A 20478-nucleotide genomic window follows, 5' to 3' on the forward strand; every position below is an offset into this window, starting at 1 on the left:
AGGCCTGTCCAGAGGGGCAGAGGAGAAGAGGCCTGTCCAGGGGTGCAGAGGAGGTAAGGCCTGTCCAGGGATGCAGAGGAGGTGAGGCCTGTCCAGGGGGTGCAGAGGAGGAGAGGCCTGTCCAGAGGTGTGCAGAGGAGGCGAGGCCAGTTCAGGGGTGCAGAGGAGGTGAGGCCTGTCCAGGGGTGCAGAGGAGGCGAGGCCTGTCCAGGGGTGCAGAGGACGTGAGGCCTGTCCAGGGGTGCAGAGGAGGCGAGGCCCGTCCAGGGGTGCAGAGGAGGAGAGGCCTGTCCAGGGGAGCAGAGGAGGAGAGGCCTGTCCTGGGGTGCAGAGGAGGAGAGGCCTGTCTGGGGTGCAGAGGAGGTGAGGCCTGTCCAGTGGTGCAAAGGAGGTGAGGCCTATCGAGGGGAGCAGTGTCTCTTCGAGGGACTGGGCATAGCGCCTCGAGGATCAGGGCGGAGTGAGAGGCACTGTATGGGGTGGAATGAAGTCTGGGCTCCTCTGTCCTTAATGAGAATCCTTCACCGAGAGATCCTGAGAGAAGCACCGAGAGGCCTGTCCAGGGGTGCAGAGGAGGTGAGGCCTGTCCAGGGGGCAGAGGAGGAAAGGCCTGTTCAGGGGTGCAGAGGAGGTGAGGCCTGTCCATGGGTGCAGAGGAGGTAAGGCCTGTCCAGGGGTACAGAGGAGGAGAGGCCTGTCCAGGGGTGCAGAGGAGGTAAGGCCTGTCCAGGGGTACAGAGGAGGAGAGGCCTGTCCAGGGGTGCAGAGGAGGTGAGGCCAGTCCAGGGTTGCAGAGGAGGTGAGGCCTGTCCAGGGGTGCAGAGGATGTGAGGCCTGTCCAGGGGTGCAGAGGAGGAGAGGCCTGTCCAGGGGTGCAGAGGAGGTGAGGCCTGTCCAGGGGTGCATTGGAGGTGAGGCCTGTCCTCGGGGTACAGAAGAGGTGAGGCCTGTCCAGGGGTACAGAGGAGGAAAGGCCTGTCCAGGGCTACAGAGGAGGAGAGGCCTGTCCAGGGGTGTAGAGAGGTAAGGCCTGTCCAGGGGTGCATTGGAGGTGAGGCCTGTCCTCGGGGTACAGAGGAGGTGAGGTCTGTCCAGGGGTGCAGAGGAGGAAAGGCCTGTCCAGGGGTGCAGAGGAGGTGAGGCCTGTCCAGGGGGTGCAGAGGAGGAGAGGCCTGTCCAGAGGAGTGCAGAGGAGGCGAGGCCAGTCCAGGGGTGCAGAGGAGGTGAGGCCTGTCCAGGGGTACAGAGGAGGCGAGGCCTGTCCAGGGGTGCAGAGGAAGTGAGGCCAGTCCAGGGGTGCAGAGGAGGTGAGGACTGTCCGGGGTGCAGAGGAGGTGAGGCCTGTCCAAAGGGTGCAAAGGAGGTGAGCCATGTCCTTTTCAGGGGAGTTGCAAAGAAGGTGATGCCTGTAAAGAGGTGCAGAGGAGGTGAAGCCTCCCCAAGGGGAGGAGAGGAGGTGGCCTGTCCAGAGGGAGTAGAGGTGATGAGGCCTGCAAAGCTGATGCAAAAGAGTTGAGGCCTGTTCCGCGGGGGTGCAGAGGAGGTGTGGCCTGTCCAGGGGTACAGAGGAGGTGATGCCTGTCCTGAGGGTTGCAGAGGAGATGCCTGTCCAGGGGGAGCAGAAGAGGTGAGGCCTGTCCCGGGTGTGCAGAGGAGGTGAGGCCTGTCCCGGGGTGTGCAGTGGAGGTGAGGCCCATCCCGGGGTGCAGAGGAGGTGAGGCCCGTCCCGGGATGCAGAGGAGGTGTGGCCTGTCCAGGGGTACAGAGGAGGTGATGCCTGTCCTGAGGGTTGCAGGGGAGATGCCTGTCCATGGGGAGCAGAGGAGGCGAGGACTGTCCGGGGTGTAAAGGAGGTGAAGCATGTCCTGTCCGGGGGGGTTAAGCGCAGGTGAGGCCTGTCCAGGGGTGCAGAGGAGGTGGTACCTGTTCCTGGCTGGGGTGCAGAGGAGGTGAGGCGTATCCGGGAGGGGTGCAGAGTGGTTGAGGCCTGTCCAGGAGGATGCAGAGGAGTGGAGGCGTGTTGTCTGCATGGATGAAACGTGCCCTGTAGGGGTAGGAGGTGAGGCCTGTCCTGTTCTCTTGGTATGAAGAATGCGGACCGCCTCAGCCCTCTCACTGCCCAGAGATGCTCCTTTCCAGACATATCATTTTATTTTATGAGCTCATAATCTGAATTTTTGAAAAGTATCTGGAGTTACCTTAGAGCCTCAGATGGCTCCTGACAAAGGCAAACTGGCTAATTTCTCTTTCGTGAGTGCCCTGCCTTGTTTTAAGATGTTTATGTGTCGAATTCTGCTAGTTTAGGTGCTCCTTTGGTAACGCCTCCTGTCCTGGTGACGCAGAATGTCTTAAAGCTTTAATTGTGCTTCCAATTAGTAATTGGGTGCATCCCATAGGGCACACTTACATGGTTCCAGTATAGGATTCCAATAATGTTCAAAATTAAACCAATTTTGCAAAAATAGTTCCAAAAGAATAATGTTTATTCCAATCGTTCAGAAATGATATTAATTTCTTTTCATTTCTTTCATGCTCAGTAGACAGAAAAACTGTATTTTTCATATCGAGTTCAGTTGTTAGCTCCAATGCATTTCGGGCGCTGTTCCCTTCATCTGGGAGCGTGTCTAAAGTAAAAGTAACATAGCTAAGTTTTAGACTACATAGACATCACAAAAAATGTATATAAACAATTGTATCAGCCTGCAACAGTGTCCCAGTGCTCTATAAAATGTGGAGTGAGACGTGATTTAAACGAGGTGTGTAATTCGGCGCAGTAAGTGAAGAACGCTCTATGAGTGAACAACAAGCGTGTGGTTAAAACAATGGTGCGGCGCAACAAGTGCTAAGCGAATCGGCGAGAAGCTTACTTGAAACTCTTCCTGAAATTGCACGGTTGGTCTGGAAAGAGAAACGGGATTGTTAGCCCCAATTAAACGATACAAATGGCGGTCAATATGGTGAAGCGAGTGCAAAATAATACTCACTATGTCGTGTGCTGTGAAGGATACAGCATTCGGGACCAAGGTTTAAGAGACACGTTCAATGTTGTGTCCGGTGTGTGCCGGTACTTCCTGGTGATCGGCATTGATGGGCGCTGTTAGACCTGTCAGCCCTGTTTTTTCCGCCCTTGCCTCATTTTTTCCACCTTCTTTTTGCTGGCCCTTAGGTCTTCGGGCACCTTTTCATGGCTAATCCATGTTAGGGTGCAGGTGCTCTCTCCTACAAACATGGCTGCCACTGGCCCCTGCTACTGCAGCGTGGTCTTTTAGTGTAGCACCGTAGTGCCAGGAGCAGGCTGGATCCCCATACAATGTTGCAATGCCAGCCTGCCATCCCCTGTCCATAGGTAGAGTGGGGAAGCTCCTGGAACCTTCCAGAAGAAAGTCGGAGCTGATTTTTGCCGCCTTAGAGAGTGGTCACCTGACCTGGGCATACTTAAGCAAGGGAGGGAACTTTTTCTAGTCAGTTGGGGCATCACTGACCTGGGGAACCCACGCCAGAGTTTTAGGCGGGAGGGCCTAGTTAGGAACCTATGCTACTGGGAGTGACAGGATTTAGGTGCTGCCTCTTAAGCTGGGTGAGGTGTCCAAGACTAGCCCCCTGTTCTGGCCCAGCGGTAGGGAACCCCAGGGTCCATCGACAGTGACCTGAGGAAAACTCATCCAGCCTCCAACTCAACCCCCCCCACTTCAAGAAACCATCTCCAAAGGGCGCAGAACCATCCAAGCGCCGAGAAGACTACTTGCCCTTAACCAGAGACTACTGGGGGATCAACCAGGTACTGGACAGTGCTGCCCTCTGCACTCCCTGCCTCCCCCTGACTGAACTGATCAACTACTTGTCCTGCTCCCCTCATCAGAGCTGTAACCTGCTGATCTGATAAGCGCTCTGGCTTAGACTGCCTTTCCTGTCAGAACTGCTGGGTGGGCCCCCACATCGCGTCTCACCTGAGCGCTGTAACCTGCCCTGAAGAGCTAATGCCCCATGCGCTGTCCCGAGGCGCTGTATGATCGTCGCGCTGTTGCCCACAACTACTGTGAAGCGCTGTGCCCCCTGAGCGCTGCTGCGCCTTCGCAGCGCTCACTGAAGTACTCACCACCTCAACCTGTGGGAAGCGCTGGCCTTGAGGCGCTGCTGTTGGCCCCCGGCGGCCCTCAGTGCCGCCGCTGTGTTCCCTGAGGGCCGCGACCGTCCCGACTGTGTGCAGTTTCCCCCGCGGCGGCCCCCGGAGCCTTGGGGAGGCCGCCGCGATTATCGGCCAGGCCGCGCCGGGATTCCTGTCAGGCGGCGCTGGGCCTGCCAGGCCGTTAAGCCGGCTTCTACCCCACGTGACAGGGGAACATCTTTGCACCGCCTCTCCAGGGCCGCGATTGAGCCCGTGGCCCGGCCTGGTCCCTGGCCGCGCCGCGATTGGCTGTTGACTCTCCCGCCCCCGAGGACGCGACCGGATTGGTCCCAGGCCCTCGCAAGGGCTGGGAAGGAAGCCGGGACTGCCTTGGGGGCCAGAGGGAGACCCGGGAAGAGCGCGAGAGTGGCGCGGGTCTCCCCCTACTACCCCCCTGGGGCATGTGAACACCGCTGGAAGGCTCCGTGGATCGCGGGAGCCCTCCCTTGTGTCAGCGAGGGCCCCTTTGCCCGCGTGAGGCCTGCCAGAGGGCCGAAGCCCTCCCCATCTCGCAGCGAACCAACGCAAGGGCCCCGGAGGGCCGAAGTCACAAGGTAACCCCAAGGGAGGAGGGCGGAAGGCCGGAGGAGGCCCCGAGTTCGCCCCTCCCCTGGGGAAAGTGAGACTGGGCCCTGCTGGCCCCCAATGTGCCTCTAGAGTCTGTGAGGCCCCAGTAACTGTTTGTGCCTGTGGACAGGCTTACGCTTGAGTTCAACTGTTTAGACCCTGAGTGTCCATAAAGTGGTACGGGGCCTGGTTGCCTATTTAGGCCTGAAAACCTGTTGAGTTGGCCTGAAATGGTTTAGCCCGGTACAAGGGGGTTAACTGCTTTAATGAAAATGCTTTAATGAATATGCCTAAGGAAATGCTTTACTGAAAGGCTTTAATGCAATGCATAATGAAATGCTTTAATGAGAATACTTTAATGAAAGGCTTTAATGAAATGCTTAATGAAATGCTTTAATGAGAATACTTTAATGAAAAGGCTTTAATGAAAATACTTTAATGAAAATGCATAATGAAATGCTTTAAGGAGAATGCTTTAATGAAATGCTAATGCATTGTTTGCCTCGATCTGAAGCCTATATAAAAGACATCGATTTTCAATCAAAAGTACTGGTGTGGTCTCCATTATTGCGCCCACTTACTGCCTCGGTGGATGAGTGTGGCAGCCTTCCTGCTCGAGCCAAGCTACCCCCCGGAGAACTGGTGGTCCCAGTTCTTACATTGTTGGCGAGCGGTGGGATCCAGGACCTGTAGCTACCTAACACCCTCCAGTGGGACAGAGTGCGCTGCAATTAAGTGGACACCTGTTGTGCCTACAAGCTTGCCCAATTGCCCACCACTGTCTAGCCTGCAAAGTGTGTAGGGACCTGTGTTGACCCAGCATTGTTGCCTACGTCCTAGGATCTTTCTTCCAAGTTACCTGGGTCCCCACCTGACAAAATGGAGTTCCAGCTGGCTGACCTTGATAGGTACACGGTAGTGCAGTTAAGGGAGTTTTGTCAGGGGATGGGGGTGCCGGTGGGGCAGAGAGCTGTAAAAGAAGAGCTCCGCACCGCCTTGAGGGCATGGGTAAGGGCCCACCCAGGGGAGAGAGAGGATGAGGAACAAGAGGGACAGGTCACACAAGGGGAGGCGGACACTCAAGAAGACCCAGGCCTGCTCAACATTGATATGACTGACAATGTATTGCCAGGAAGACGTTCCGGGGCAGGGAGTAGTGTATCCAGGGGGAGTGTGTCGTCGCAGGAGAACAAGGACAGGAGGGAGGAGAGGCGATTGAAGTGGGAGCTTCCCAAGTTAGAGCACGAGAGGGAGAGAGAAAGGGAAGACAAGAAGCTTGCTTTGGAGAGAGAAAGATTAGCTATGGAGGAAAGGAAATTGGCGCACGAGCTACAGCTCAAGGAAATGGAGCTGCAAGCATTTACAGTTGGGTGCTCCAGGAAGTCCGAATGGTGGCAGTGTACCAGAGGTTCAGCAGGAGCCCAGATTCTGGTTACCTAAGGAGGTGATAGCGAGCTATACCAAGGGTGATGACATTGAAAGATGGTTGGAGGCGTATGAAGTGGCCTTGACTGCCCATGGGGTACCCAAGAAACATTGGGGAGGTGGCCTGTAACGTTATATACCTCCTGACGTCAGAGACACCCTCCTGTATTTGGATAAGGCAGACCAGTTCAGGTATTCCCCCATGAAGAAGGCGCTCATTAAACATTTTGGCCTCAACCCTGAAAGGTATCGCCAGAGGTTCCGTGGCAGCCATAAGCTGTACACGCAGAATTGGGTGGATTTTTTGGAGTATGCCCGTAAGGCTCTGGATGGTTGGGTGCGTGGCAGCGAGGTGCGTGATTATGAGGGCCTGTACAATCTTTTTTTGAGAGAGCACCTCTTGGATAAGTGTTTTCCGGAGCTGCGCCAGCATCTGGTGGACCGCAAGCTTACTGATCCCCGTGAGCTTGCGGAGGAGGGGGATACCTGGGTTAGCACCCGGGTGTCACACAAGGGCCCCGGGGGAGATAGCCCGAAAGGCGGACAGGGCGCCCCCCAGAAGAAAGAGGGTGGAGATAAAAGGACGGAGTTCTCACGAGGCCCACAAACTAGACAGTTTAGGAAAGGAGTAGGTACCCCACCTCAGACCTGTTCCCCAAAACCCACTTACCCTGACAAGAGTCAGCAGCCAAAAGTGGTCCGGTGCTATGAGTGCGGAGAGGTCGGACACTACAAGGGAGATGACCAGTGTCGCAAAGAGTCCCAGGGGGGCTAGTGTAGCGCTTGGGATGGAGCTGCCCCTAGATAGGGAAGGGGAGTGGACAGGCCTGACCCTGGTTTCACTTGGGGATAGAGAGATGGTCCCAGTGACGCCCTTACCATCGAATACTGCTAAGTACCAGCAGAGGGTGAAGGTCAATGGGGAGGAGGTGGACGCTCTGAGGGACACAGGAGCCAGCATGACCACCGTAGTGAGGCGGCTGGTATCCCCTGAGCAGGTAGTACCTTATGTGTTCCATCCGGCCGTGTTAGCTGACGGCAGTATGAGCTACTATCCCGTGGCTCAAGTTCCCTTTGAGTGGGGAGGAGTGTCAGGCCCGTTGAGAGTTGCGATCAGCCCTGACTTGCCTGTGGACTGTCTGCTAGGTAATGACCTGGAACATACCGCCTGGAAGGAAGTGGAGTTTAAGGCCCACACTGAGATGCTGGGGTTACCAGGGTGGACTTGCGTAGTCACGCGGTCCATGGCTGCCCGGCAAAAAGCTCAACCCGGGTTGGAGCCTGAGACAAAATCCCAACCCAATGCTGGTCGTGAAGAGGAGAGTGTGGTGGAGGACACACCCCGTGTGATGGATGGGGAGCCCGCGGAGGTACCCCCGGAGTCCGTGGAGGTAGATATTGTTCCCGTGGGGGACTTGCCGACCCTTGCCGAGGGGCATGTGGAAGGAGGGCCTACCCGGTAGGAATTCTGTCAGGCGCAGAAGGAGTGCCCCACGCTTGAAGGCATGCGGCGACAGGCCGAAGCCCAAGCGGTCAACCAAGAGACCGGCAGTTATCACGTGTATTGGGAGGATGGCCTCCTGTACAGTGAGCCAAAGGTTCCGGTGCATGGATCCTCGAGGGCCTTAGTGGTACCCCAGTGCTACCGGGCCTTTTTGTTGGGATTGGCGCATGAGATAACCTTGGCTGGACACCTGGGCCAGGATAAGACCTTTGCGAGGCTAGTCCCACATTTTTATTGGCCCAGGATGAGAGTTGCCTCTGACACCTACTGCAAGACCTGCAAGACTTGCCAGGCAAGTGGCAAGACGGGGACCAAAGTGAAGGCCCCATTGGAACCACTCCCGGTGGTCGGTACCCCTTTTGAGCGGGTCGGCATTGACATCGTTGGGCCGTTGGACCCTCCGACCTCTGCGGGACACCGGTTCATCTTGGTGTTGGTGGACCACGCCACTCGGTACCCGGAGGCCATCCCTCTGAGGACCGTTACTGCACCTGTGGTGGCGCGGGCCCTGATGGGGATATTTACCCGAGTGGGATTCCCCAAGGTCGTGGTGTCGGACAGAGGCACAAATTTCATGTCGGCCTACATGCAGGCCATGTGCAAGGAGTGCGGAGTGACCTATCGGTTCTCCACTCCTTACCACCCCCAGACTAACGGGCTCGCAGAGCGCTTCAACAAGACCTTGAAGGGGATGATCCGGAGCCTGCCCGAGGAATTGAGGCGGAAATGGGACATCCTCCTCCCTTGCCTGCTGTTTTCGTACCACGAGGTACCACAGAAGGGAGTCGGGTTCAGCCCCTTCGAACTGCTCTATACCCATCCCGTTAGGGGACCCCTCAGTCTTGTCAAAGAGGGGTGGGAGAAGACTTCGAAGAAGCTTCCCTGTGATGTTGTCAGCTACATGCTGGCATTCCGCAGCCAGATGGCCAAGCTGTGGAAGGAAGCATCAGACAACTTAGAGGCTAGCCAAGCCGTCATGAAGGAGTGGTATGACCGCAACGCTCGGACGGTGGAGTTGTACGCTGGACAAAAGGTGTGGGTCATGGAGCCTGGGGAGCTTAGTGCCCTCCAGGACCGGTGGACTGGTCCGTACGAGATTGTGGAGCGTCGAGGCCGGACCACCTACATCGTGGACTTGAAGGCCCCCCATCAGCCCCATCGGGTGCTCCACGTCAACCGCTTGAAGCCTCACCATGAGCGACCGGAGCTTGCTCTCCTCATGGTAACGGATGGGAGCGAGGAGGAGGAGAGTGAGCCTCTTCCTGACATTCTAGCGGCCCAGGAGAAGGATGGTTCAGTGGAGGGAGTTGTCCTCTCCTCATCCTTGACCCCAGAGCAACAGAGGGACTGCCGCCAGGTATTGGCGCAGCACGCCTCGTTGTTCTCCCTCATGCCTGGAATTACACATCTGTGTACCCATGATGTGGACACAGGGGACAGTCCGCCAGTAAAAACCAAGTCTTACCGGCTGTCCGAGAAAGTGAAGAACAGCATCCAGGGTGAGGTAACCAAAATGCTGGAGCTGGGGGTGATCGAACCCTCCAGCAGCCCGTGGGCTAGTCCGGTCGTGCTGGTGCCGAAAGCGGCCCCACCGGGCACCACACCAGAACTTCGGTTCTGTGTGGATTATCGGGGGTTGAACTCTGTCACCAAGACAGACGCGCACCCGATCCCACGGGCAGACGAGCTGATCGACCGGCTGGGAGCAACCAAGTACCTCAGCACCATCGACTTGACATCAGGGTACTGGCAGATTGCCATGGCCGATGGAGCGAAGGAGGAGACAGCGTTCTCCACCCCCGAGGGCCACTTCCAGTTTCAAGTGATGCGCTTCGGGCTTAAGAATGCTCCGGCCACCTTCCAGCGGTTGGTGAACCAGGTGCTATCTGGCCTGCAGTCCTTTTCAGCGGCGTACCTGGATGACATAGCTGTCTTCAGTAGCACCTGGGAGGACCATCTGCAGCATCTCCAGGAGGTGCTGCGGGCGTTGCAACGTGCTGGCCTCACCATCAAGGCTAGCAAGTGCCAGATTGGACAGGGATCTGTCGTTTACCTGGGACACCTGGTGGGCGGGGGTAAGGTGCAACCCCTCCAGGCCAAAATTGAGACCATCATGGCCTGGGAGCCCCCCAAGACTCAGACTGAGGTCCGATCTTTCCTCGGCCTCACTTGCTATTACCACAGGTTCATCAAGGGATATGGCACCATCGTGGCCCCCTTGACCGAGTTGATGTCCAAAAAGCAGCCACCCAAGGTGATCTGGACGGCTGCTTGCCAGGAGGCATTTGAAACACTGAAGCGCGCGATGTGCACCGCTCCGGTGCTGGCCATTCCGGACTTCCAAAAAGAATTCATCGTGCAGACAGATGCCTCAGAGCATGGCGTAGGCGCCGTGCTGTCGCAACTCAACGATGGCGGCCAAGACCAACCTGTGGCCTTCATATCCAGAAGACTCCTCCCTCGGGAATAGCGATGGAGTACCATCGAGCGAGAAGCCTTCGCTGTGGTCTGGGCCTTGAAGAAGCTGAGGCCATACCTTTTTGGCTCTCACTTCCTAATTCAAACCGACCACCGTCCCCTTCGCTGGCTCATGCAGATGAGAGGCGAAAATCCCAAGTTGCTAAGGTGGTCCATTTCCCTACAGGGGATGGACTTTAGGGTTGAACATCGGCCCGGAGCTGACCACGCCAATGCTGACGGTCTCTCCCGGTTTTTCCGCCTTAGCGACGAGAAGTCCCTAGAGGTTGGGTAGTTCTCCCCTCTTTCGGCTGGGGGGGACGCATGTTAGACCTGTCAGCCCTAGGGTGGTCTTTCCCTGTTTTTTTCGCCCTTCCCTCATTTTTTCCACCTTCTTTTTGCTGGCCCTTAGGTCTTTGGGCACCTTTTCATGGCTAATCCATGTTAGGATGCAGGTGCTCTCTCCTACAAACATGGCTGCCACTGGCCCCTGCTACTGCAGCGTGGTCTTTTAGTGTAGCACCCTAGTGCCAGGAGCTGGCTGGATCCCCATACATTGTTGCAATGCCATATTGCCATCCCCTGTCAATAGGTAGAGTGAGGAGGCTCCTGGAACCTTCCAGAAGAAAGGCAGGGCTGATTTTTGCCGCCTTAGAGAGTGGTCACCTGACCTGGGCATACTTAAGCAAGGGAGGGAACTTTTTTTAGTCAGTTGGGGCATCACTGGCCTGGGGAACCCACGCAGGAGATTTAGGCGGGAGGGCCTAGTCAGGAACTTATGCCACTGGGAGTGACAGGATTTAGGTGCTGCCTCTTAAGCTGAGTGAGGTGTCCAAGACTAGCCCCCTGATCTGGCCCAGCGGTAGGGGACCCCAGGGTCCATCATCAGTGACCTGAGGAAAACTCATCCAGCCTCCAACTCAACCCCCCCACTTCAAGAAACCATCTCCAAAGGGCGCAGAACCATCCAAGCGCCGAAAAGACTACTTGCCCTTAACTAGAGACTACTGAGGGATCAACCAGGTACTGGACTGTGCTGCCCTGTGAACTCCCTGCCTCCCCCTGACTGAACTGATCAACTACTTGTCCTGCTCCCCTCATCAGCGCTGTAACCTGCTTATCTGATAAGCTCTCTGGCTTAGACTGCCTTTCCTGTCAGAACTGCTGTGTGGGCCCCCACATTGCGTCTCACCTGAGCGCTGTAACCTGCCTTGAAGCGCTAATGCCCCATGCGCTGTATGATCATCACGCTGTTGCCCACAACTGCTGTGAAGCGCTGTGCCCCCGGAGCGCTGCTGCGCCTTCGCAGCGCTCACTGAAGTACTCACCACCGCAACCTGTGGGAAGCGCTGGCCTTGAGGCGCTGCTGTTTGCCTCCGGCGGCCCTCGGTGCCAGGAGAGGGCCGCCACTGTGTTCCCTGAGGGCCATGACCGTTCCGACTGTGTGCAGTTTCTCCCGCGGCGGCCCCCGGAGCCTTGGGGAGGCCGCCGCGATTATCGGCCGGGCCGTGCCGGGATTCCTGTCAGGCGGCGTTGGGCCTGCCAGGCCGTGAAGCCGGCTTCCACCCCACGTGATGGGGGAACATCATTGCCCCGCCTCTCCAGGGCCACGATTGAGCCCGCGGCCCGACCTGGTCCCTGGCTGCGCCGCGATTGGCTGTTGACTCTCACGCCCCCCGAGGACGTGACCGGATTGATCCCGGGCCATCGCAAGGGCTGGGAAGGAAGCCGGGACTGCCCTGGGGGCCGGAGGGAGACCTGGGAAGAGCGTGAGAGCGGCGCGGGTCTCCCCCTACGGCCTACTACCCCCCAGGGGCTTGTGAACACCGCCGGAGGGCTCCGTGGATCAAGGGAGCCCTCCCTTGTGTCAGCGAGTGCCCCTTTGCCCACGTGAGGCCTGCCAGAGGGCCGAAGCCCTCCCCATCTCGCAGCGAACCAACGCAAGGGCCCCGGAGGGCCGAAGTCACAAGGTAACCCCAGGGGAGGAGGGCGGAAGGCGGGAGGAGGCCCCGAGTTCGCCCCTCCCCCGGGGAAAGTGAGACTGGGCCCTGCTGGCCCCCAATGTGCCGCTAGAGTCTGCGAGGCCCCAGTAACTGTTTGTGCCTGTGGACAGGCTTACACTTGAGTTCAACTGTTTAGACCCTGAGTGTCCATAAAGTGGTACGGGGCCTGCCGAAAATCTGTTGAGTTGGCCTGAAATGGTTTAGCCCGGTACAAGGGGGTTAACTGCTTTAATGAAAATGCTTTAATGAATATGCCTAAGGAAATGCTTTACTGAAAGGCTTTAATGCAATGCATAATGAAATGCTTTAATGAGAATACTTTAATGAAAGGCTTTAATGAAATGCATAATGAAATGCCTTAATGAGAATACTTTAATGAAAAGGGTTTAATGAAAATACTTTAATGAAAATGCATACTGAAATGCTTTAAGGAGAATGCTTTAATGAAATGCTAATGCATTGTTTGCCTTGATCTGAAGCCTATATAAAAGACATCGATTTTCAATCAAAAGTACTGGTGTGGTCTCCATTATTGTGCCCACTTACTGCCTCAGTGGATGAGTGTGTTGTGTAGCTACTTTACACGTAAGCCCCTGGCTGCCTTCCTGCTCGAGCCAAGCTACCCCCCGGAGAACTGGCGGTCCCAGTTCTTACAGGCGCCTATTGGATATACTAGTACCACGTGGTGAGACCACGTGATCGGACGATTACGAACGACAGGGAAGATACACTGTGGTGGTAACGATGGAAACGGGTAGTTTAGAAGAGGATAGCTTCGAGGATGGAGTGAAAAATTTAAAAATAAAACGTGTGAAATAAAACGTATAAGATAAAACGAGGAGTCAAAATGGCGGTTTAAAAAGCAGAGAACCTGAAAAATGTATTTACGAGTGTGGATTAGATCCGATGAGGAAAGTGCCTGTGTGATCAGGGAATGTAAAATGTGCAAAAAAGTATAGCTTATGGCTATGCATATGTGTTGCTATGTAGGGAATCATGCCACCATACAAACATAGTGTACAGAACATACGGTCTGTATCGACCCTTGATTACAAAGTAACTGTCATAGATAACAAGCCAGTTCAGTTCGGTAATTTAACCCATTGGGTTTAATTGCTTTCAGTTTATAAATCCAAAAGTTCTCGCGGCGGAGTAAGTATTTGTTGTTGTCACGTCCTTCTGTCTTCTGTATGATCTCTAGGATCATAAACTTTAATTGGGAGATGTTGTGATTTTGTTCTAGGAAATGTGTGGCTACTGAAGACTTGAGATTTCGTGTCCTGATGTTAGATTTGTGTTCGTTAAGCCGCACTTTAATCTTCCGTTCAGTTTTACCTACATAGACTTTCCCGCAGGGTCATTTTAGAAGGTAAACCGCATTTGAAGTGTCACATATTGCTGTTACAGTAAGCTTGATCTTACAGCCTTTCATTGGGTGCATTACGCTACTCCCTGGCATGATGTTTTTGCAGTTATTACAATTTGCACATGGTCTTGTACCTTTTGCTTCCAAGTTGAGTTGTGTGGGTGATTTGACGATTTCCCCTATATTTTTGCCTCTGGTGTAAGCAAACAGTGGTCTATGATCAAATATTGCATTGAAATCTGGTTCTAAGCTTAGAATCGACCAGTATTTGTTGATAATTTTCTTGAAGTCTGCGCTCACATTTGAAAATGTGGCACTTGTTGCGCCGCACCATTTTTTTAACCACACGCTTGTTGTTCACTCATAGAGCGTTCTTCACTTACTGCGCCGAATTACACACCTCGTTTAAATCACACCTCACTCCACGTTTTATAGAGCACGGGGACACTGTTGCAGGCTGATACAATTGTTTATATACAGTTTTTTGTGATGTCTATGTAGTGTAAAACTTAGCTATGTTACTTTTACTTTAGACACGCTCCCAGATGAAGGGCACAGCGCCCGAAATGCATTGGAGCTAACAACTGAACTCGATATGAAAAATACAGTTTTTCTGTTTACTGAGCATGAAAGAAATGAAAAGAAATGTATATAATTTCTGAACGATTGGAATAAACATTATTCTTTTGGAACTATTTTTGCAAAATTGGTTTCATTTTTAACATTAGTGGAATCCTATAATGGAACCATGTAAGTGTGCCCTATGGGATGCACCCAATTACTAATTGGAAGCACAATTAAAACTCCTGACAAAGGCACACATCTCCTCCAAGCATGGAGTTTATTTTTTAAACCACTGTCTTTAGTAAAGTAACCAAGACTACAACCCCCAGAATGCACTTACGTATTACAGGCATGAATATTCAGGGGATCACTCTATGGATATATTTGGTACTTCCCAGGGCATCGTGGCAGATAAGAGTAGAACAGTTCATGTGCAAGGGCGTTCATTCTCAGGCTCTTTCTGCAGATTGTGAGTCCAGTGAGATCTGTGATAATATGAATCTCTCTCAAGGAGATTTCACACAGTTGTATCTGTTTCAGGGAGAAATACAATGAAAAACAGGGGGCGCAAGTCCAGCGCCAGAGTTTCTGGTGTCCTTGGATCTCTGGACTGACCCTTCCCTGGTCCTGCAAGAGAGGACAAACCAGGTATTTAGTCTGGCCTCTCCAAGGGAGCGAGAGCTGGCTCAGTATCCTGGTGCACCAGGTCCCGTCTCCCATCCTGGTCCTCACAAGGCCCCGGCTCACGTCCTGGTCCTCACAAGGCCCTGGCTCACGTCTTGGTCCTCACAAGGCCCTGGCTCATGTCCTGATCCTCACAAGGCCCGCGGCTTACATCCTGATCCTCACAAGGCACCGGCTCACGTCCTGGTCCTCACAAGGCACCTGCTCACATTCTGGTCCTCACAAGGCCCTGGCTCACGTCATGGTCCTCACAAGGCCCCGGGTCACGTCCTGGTCCACCAGACCCCGGCTCAGGTCCTGGTCTACCAGGCCCACGCTCACGTCCTGGTCCTCACAAGGTCCACAAGGCCCACGCTCACGTCCTGGTCCACCAGGCCTCGGCTCACGTCCTGGTCCTCACAAGGCCCTGGCTCACATCCTGGTCCACCAGGCCCCAGCTCAAGTCCTGGTTTACCAGGCTCCAGCTCACGTCCTGGTCCTCACAAGGCCTTGGCTCACGCCCTAGTCCCCACAAGGCCCTGGGTCATGTCGTGGTCCACCAGACCCTGGCTCACATCCTGTTCCACCAGGCCCCGGCTCATGTCCTGGTCCACACGAGGCCCTGGCTCACGTCCTGGTCCTCACAAGGCCCCAGCTCACGTCCTGGTCCTCACAAGGCCACTGTTTACTTCCGTGATCCTCACAAGGCCCCAGCTCACGTCCTGGTACTCACAAGGCCCTGGCTCAAGTCCTGGTCTTCACAAGCCCCTGACTCACGTCCTGGTCCTCAACAGGCCCTGATCACATCCTCTTCCTCACTAGACTCCGGCTCACGTCCAGGTACTCACCAGGCCAAGCCGGAGAGGGAGATCAATAGGTTGTTGGCCCACAATGCCACCTTAAACAGGAAGCAGGCATATGCAAATCAGCTTTAGACTTCTTCCAATAGGGCAGACCAGCCTGTAGAGCCAATCCAGATCCTTTCTGAACCGGAACACAATCAACCCAAGACTGGTTTCAGCCTATGTGAGCCTTGACAGTAGGGTGCGGCTTCATTCCAGTGGAGCAGGGAGCACGGGACCCCCACATGGGCCCACCTGGTGTATTTATGAATAAGCAAAATGATGGGTGGAACGTTTGAGTTCATCTCTGCCACTGGTAATTACTCTGGGACACATCCCAGCCCAACCTTCTTGTTCTTGCACTCCGTCACACCTCAGCATACAGCCAATCAGAGAGTTTTAGCTAATATTACTTCCATTGTTGTCTGCTCCAGTAGTCACAGCAGTTCTAACTCTAAGGATTGACCTGTCTCTCTGCTCCTGATGTTCACCAAACTAACTGAGGCCACAGTGAACAAGCAGCTCACCAAATACCTTGAGTCCCACCAACTTCTGCACAAAGTCGATCCAGGGCTCCAAAAGAGCTCTCTGCAGAGACCTTGCTGTCTAAAGCCACATGGGATATTAGTGACATTATGTATGGAGGTGGGGGGGTGGGGGCTTTGATCTGATCAGATCTGTCTGCAGCCTTTGCCTCCATCTCCCACTCCACATTCCTACAGAGATTGCAGATGGTGGGTCTTAGGGGAAAGTGCCTGCTTGGTGCTTATACTTTTTGAAAGATTTGACCCAAGTGGTGGCATCAGCTAACTTCATATCAACCCCTAAGACAATTACCCCTCCCCCGGCTGGTTTTGAGCCCCAATCTTTTCAATCTTTACATGGCCCACTTGGCCAGCCTGATCGAGTCATTCGATATCCCCTCTACTCGATGATACACAAATGAATAGATTAGAAGAAAATACACCTGGTCCAGTCATTCGATAATCGATACCACCTCTAAAAGATGATACACAAATCATTAGAGTAGAATTAAATACAGATGAAATGTCCAGTAATTTTAGGAGCTGCCGCCAGGAAGACGCTGATTGGATGAGCTCAAACTCCCTAGACCTAAACAGTGAAAAAAAAACGGAAATAGTGGTATTTGGGACCGGAGCTTCACGGCACAAGGGTGGCCTTGGGATCTCTGTCCATCCCATTCCATCAGGTCAGCGAACTGGGAGTTTGGGTGGACTTGCATCTGTCCTTAGAAGGATACATTAAAATCACCTGCAATACAGGCTTTTGACTCACTGCACCATCAGGATTCAAGCAAGCCGGGCCGAAGACGGCTGTAATGCCAGAAACCGGTCCCCGGAAGCTTGTTTCCTTTCCAGTGAAGAATTGGCTTGGTAGTTTGGTCTGCCCTGTTCCCATGATGCACTGGGCCAGTGACAGACTAATTTGCATGTAGCCAGGTTCTGAACTGGGATGGTGCAGTGAGCTAAAAAACGGTGATGGATCAAGCCCTGATCTGTTGACTGGGTAGGAGTGTTCTGATTAACTCAGATACTCTGTCCATCACCACCCCCTTTTTGAAATTATTTTGGCCACCATAAGCGTGGAAGGGTATGCTCAGACATGAGTCCCTTGCTCACTGCACCATCAGGATTCAAGCAAGCCGGGCCGAAGACGGCTGTAATGCCAGAAACCGGTCCCCGGAAGCTTGTTTCCTTTCCAGTGAAGAATTGGCTTGGTAGTTTGGTCTGCCCTGTTCCCATGATGCACTGGGCCAGTGACAGACTAATTTGCATGTAGCCAGGTTCTGAACTGGGATGGTGCAGTGAGCTAAAAAACGGTGATGGATCAAGCCCTGATGACTGGGTAGGAGTGTCCTGATTAACTCAGATACTCTGTCCATCACCACCCCCTTTTTGAAATTATTTTGGCCACCATAAGCGTGGAAGAGTATGCTCAGACATGAGTCCCTTGCTCACTGCACCATCAGATTCAAGCAAGCCGGGCCGAAGACGGCTGTAATGCCAGAAACCGGTCCCCGGAAGCTTGTTTCCTTTCCAGTGAAGAACTGGCTTGGTAGTTTGGTCTGCCCTGTTCCCATGATGCACTGGGCCAGGGACAGACTAATTTGCATGTAGCCAGGTTCTGAACTGGGATGGTGCAGTGAGCTAAAAAACGGTGATGGATCAAGCCCTGATCTGTTGACTGGGTAGGAGTGTTCTGATTAACTCAGATACTCTGTCCATCACCACCCCCTTTTTGAAATTATAGTTGTAATTGCGGCAGCAGAAGCAGTGTTGGCTACGTGTAAGAAGCTCACCACACCCCAATTACGGCTGTCTTTAACTATCCAGCTAGGGGCGGGGCCTCCTTTGACTTACTTCTCTCAGGGCAAATGAAACCTTTGTAAGGCCACGAATGTAGTGTACTTAGATGATGGACGATATTGCGAAGCGTTAAAAAGTTCCCCCGGAGTTTCTTGCCACGAGCCCACTTGTCACTGGAGCACTTTCACGGGACAAAAGAAAACGCAAAAAAAGCTTTATGAGGTTCTTTCATTTTTCCTCTCCCAGGTGCCGGAGTTTTTTGTTTTTAACTTAACAGAACCCACCCTCCTTAACTAATGATTTGTGGCACTAAAGGAACGATTCGAGCCTAACAATCCTCCCCTCTCAGCACCCCCACGAGGAGAGAGCATGCGTGTTACGCCTGCTGTGTTTCGATTGTCACTTCTGCGGGTTACAACAGTGGCCCAGGTGCGGGGTCACTTTATTAACGGCCTCAGCTCGGGGGTCCCCGACACAGTTCTGCCTGTCTGGGAGGGGCTGGGTGCCTCTGCCCCGCTCCCCCCCCAGAACAGTGAGGTCCTCAAAGGGGGAGCGGCAGGGGGCATTTACCAGGAGGCTGTGTGTCTTGCAGGGATGCGTGTGTGTGCGTGTCTGTCAGTGTGATGTCTGTGTGTCTGTCCATGAGTCAACGTGATTGCGCATGCATGCCTGTGGCTCTGCGTCGTTGTCTATTTATGTACATGTGTTTGCCTCATAAAAATTATAGGGATGCATGCGTCTGCCCTTAATATAAGGAAGTGACTATATGGTTATAGGTGCCAGTGTGTTCTTCACTGTATAACTAAACACAACTTATATTTTATTATTAGAGACCGTGTTTTTAAGACCCTGCACATGGGTGCGTGCACGTTGGATGCATGTTTAGACACGGATCTGCGCCAAGGTACTTGTGTGTTTTCATTCAGTGTGCAGTGTGTGATATGTGTGTGTGTATGATGTGTCGGCAGGTGTACGAAGACCGTCTGGTGAGTCTACGTAGACATGTTGGAAGTGCGTGAGCACGCTCTGGTGCGTGCCTTTGTCACGCCTGGCTACGTGTGTCTGTACTTGGTGTGTGTGCGTGTTTAGATCTGGTAAGGTGTGCGCCAAATGTTGTTGTTCGTTTGTCTTTGTGATATATATGTGCACCTGTTGTAGCTCTGTGTATTTAAGCAGTTGTCAATGTTTGTGGTGTGTTTCTATGAGGGATGTCTGCATGCGTAGGTGATTCGGCATGGTTTGTGACGGTATGTATTTGTCCGTGTGTATGTGTGTGTGTCTTTGTGGTGTAACTGCGTGCACCTGTGTTGTGCGTGGCACTTTAATTTGTTGTCAATGGATGGGGTGTATTTGTGTGTGGTGCGTGTCCATGTCTGTGCTTGGGTGTTTTATGTGGGGTGCGCCTGTGTGTGGGCGTGCATGCCTGACTTTGTTGCGTGTCTGTGCTGATTCGTATCCTTGTGTCTATCAAATGTTTGGTGTGTGTGTGTTTCTGTGTGGTATGTGGTGTGTCTGTGTGCCTGGTACCCGGCAGGTTCTGAACTGAAACTACAGTCTCCAAAACGTGTATGAATCGCCCGCCCAGTCAGTGCCGCCGACACCGAGTGACGTACACCCTCATGAGGACAGCTCGGGGGCCACCAAACCCCACTTAACCCTACTGCCTGCTCGCAGATTCCCACAGCCCAAGGAGAGGGGGGTGAGGGGCGCTATGGGTGAAAATAAATCCCCAGGTCGTTGACCCTGTCCACCCACCAAAATAGGCCCGCTCCAGGAAAGAGTGAGAGCGTTCTGTCTATCGCTTTGAAGAAAGTGCTGCTAACTATTTTCAGAGGCGCTCCCGAAATAGATTGTTCTGCCCAAGCACACAAATTGCCGGGATGGGGTGGTTTCCCGTGGAGGTTACACTGGCAGTACCCGGTGCATTGACCCACCGAGCATCAACCAAGAGCTGTTGTGCCTGGCAAGGAGTGAAGGCGTTAAATGGGGTTTTTGGCAGGGCATCGGTGAAACGGAGAGTGGCCGAGACCGGGTCTGGCAGGAGAAAGCGCCGCTCCGAGACAGCCTCCAGCTCCGAGACAGCCTCCTGCTCAGATGGCCTTGAATATTTAATGCCCGGCCTTGGAGGGGGCAGGTTTACTGCAAGTTCACCTTTTAACCCTGCGGATTCTGATTCCGGTGCCGCCGGGGTCAGGTCTACCGAACAGGATACTTCTAAGACGCTCCTGTCCTCCCGTTCCCTGATGACCGGCCAGCGCCAAGAAGCCGCTCACTCTAGGCGATGTCTACGACGGTTCCGGCTAAAAGCAGCACTTAGAACCGCTGTTGTGTCCACCTGTGAGAACAGTGACACCTGTGCCGTCAGAGGCTTGTTTTTCCAAGAAGGCGGCTTTGCCTGCGCGCCCCCTTCCAGACGCAAATCCAGAGACCGTTACGCTTTGATGCTGTGAGAGCACATTCTGTTAAATTAAAGCGGAAAAAGACGTGGGAGCAGGCTCGGCTTTAAAGTAGCGGTGTGGAGTTAGAAACATTAGAAAGTTTATTATACATTGTGAAAAGAAAGTAGTTACTCTACTGTGGAATTGGGTCCGAGGG

The sequence above is a fragment of the Lissotriton helveticus genome, assembly GCF_964261635.1.
Source record: "Lissotriton helveticus chromosome 1_1 unlocalized genomic scaffold, aLisHel1.1 SUPER_1_unloc_21, whole genome shotgun sequence".
In the NCBI taxonomy this organism is placed as follows: domain Eukaryota; kingdom Metazoa; phylum Chordata; class Amphibia; order Caudata; family Salamandridae; genus Lissotriton; species Lissotriton helveticus.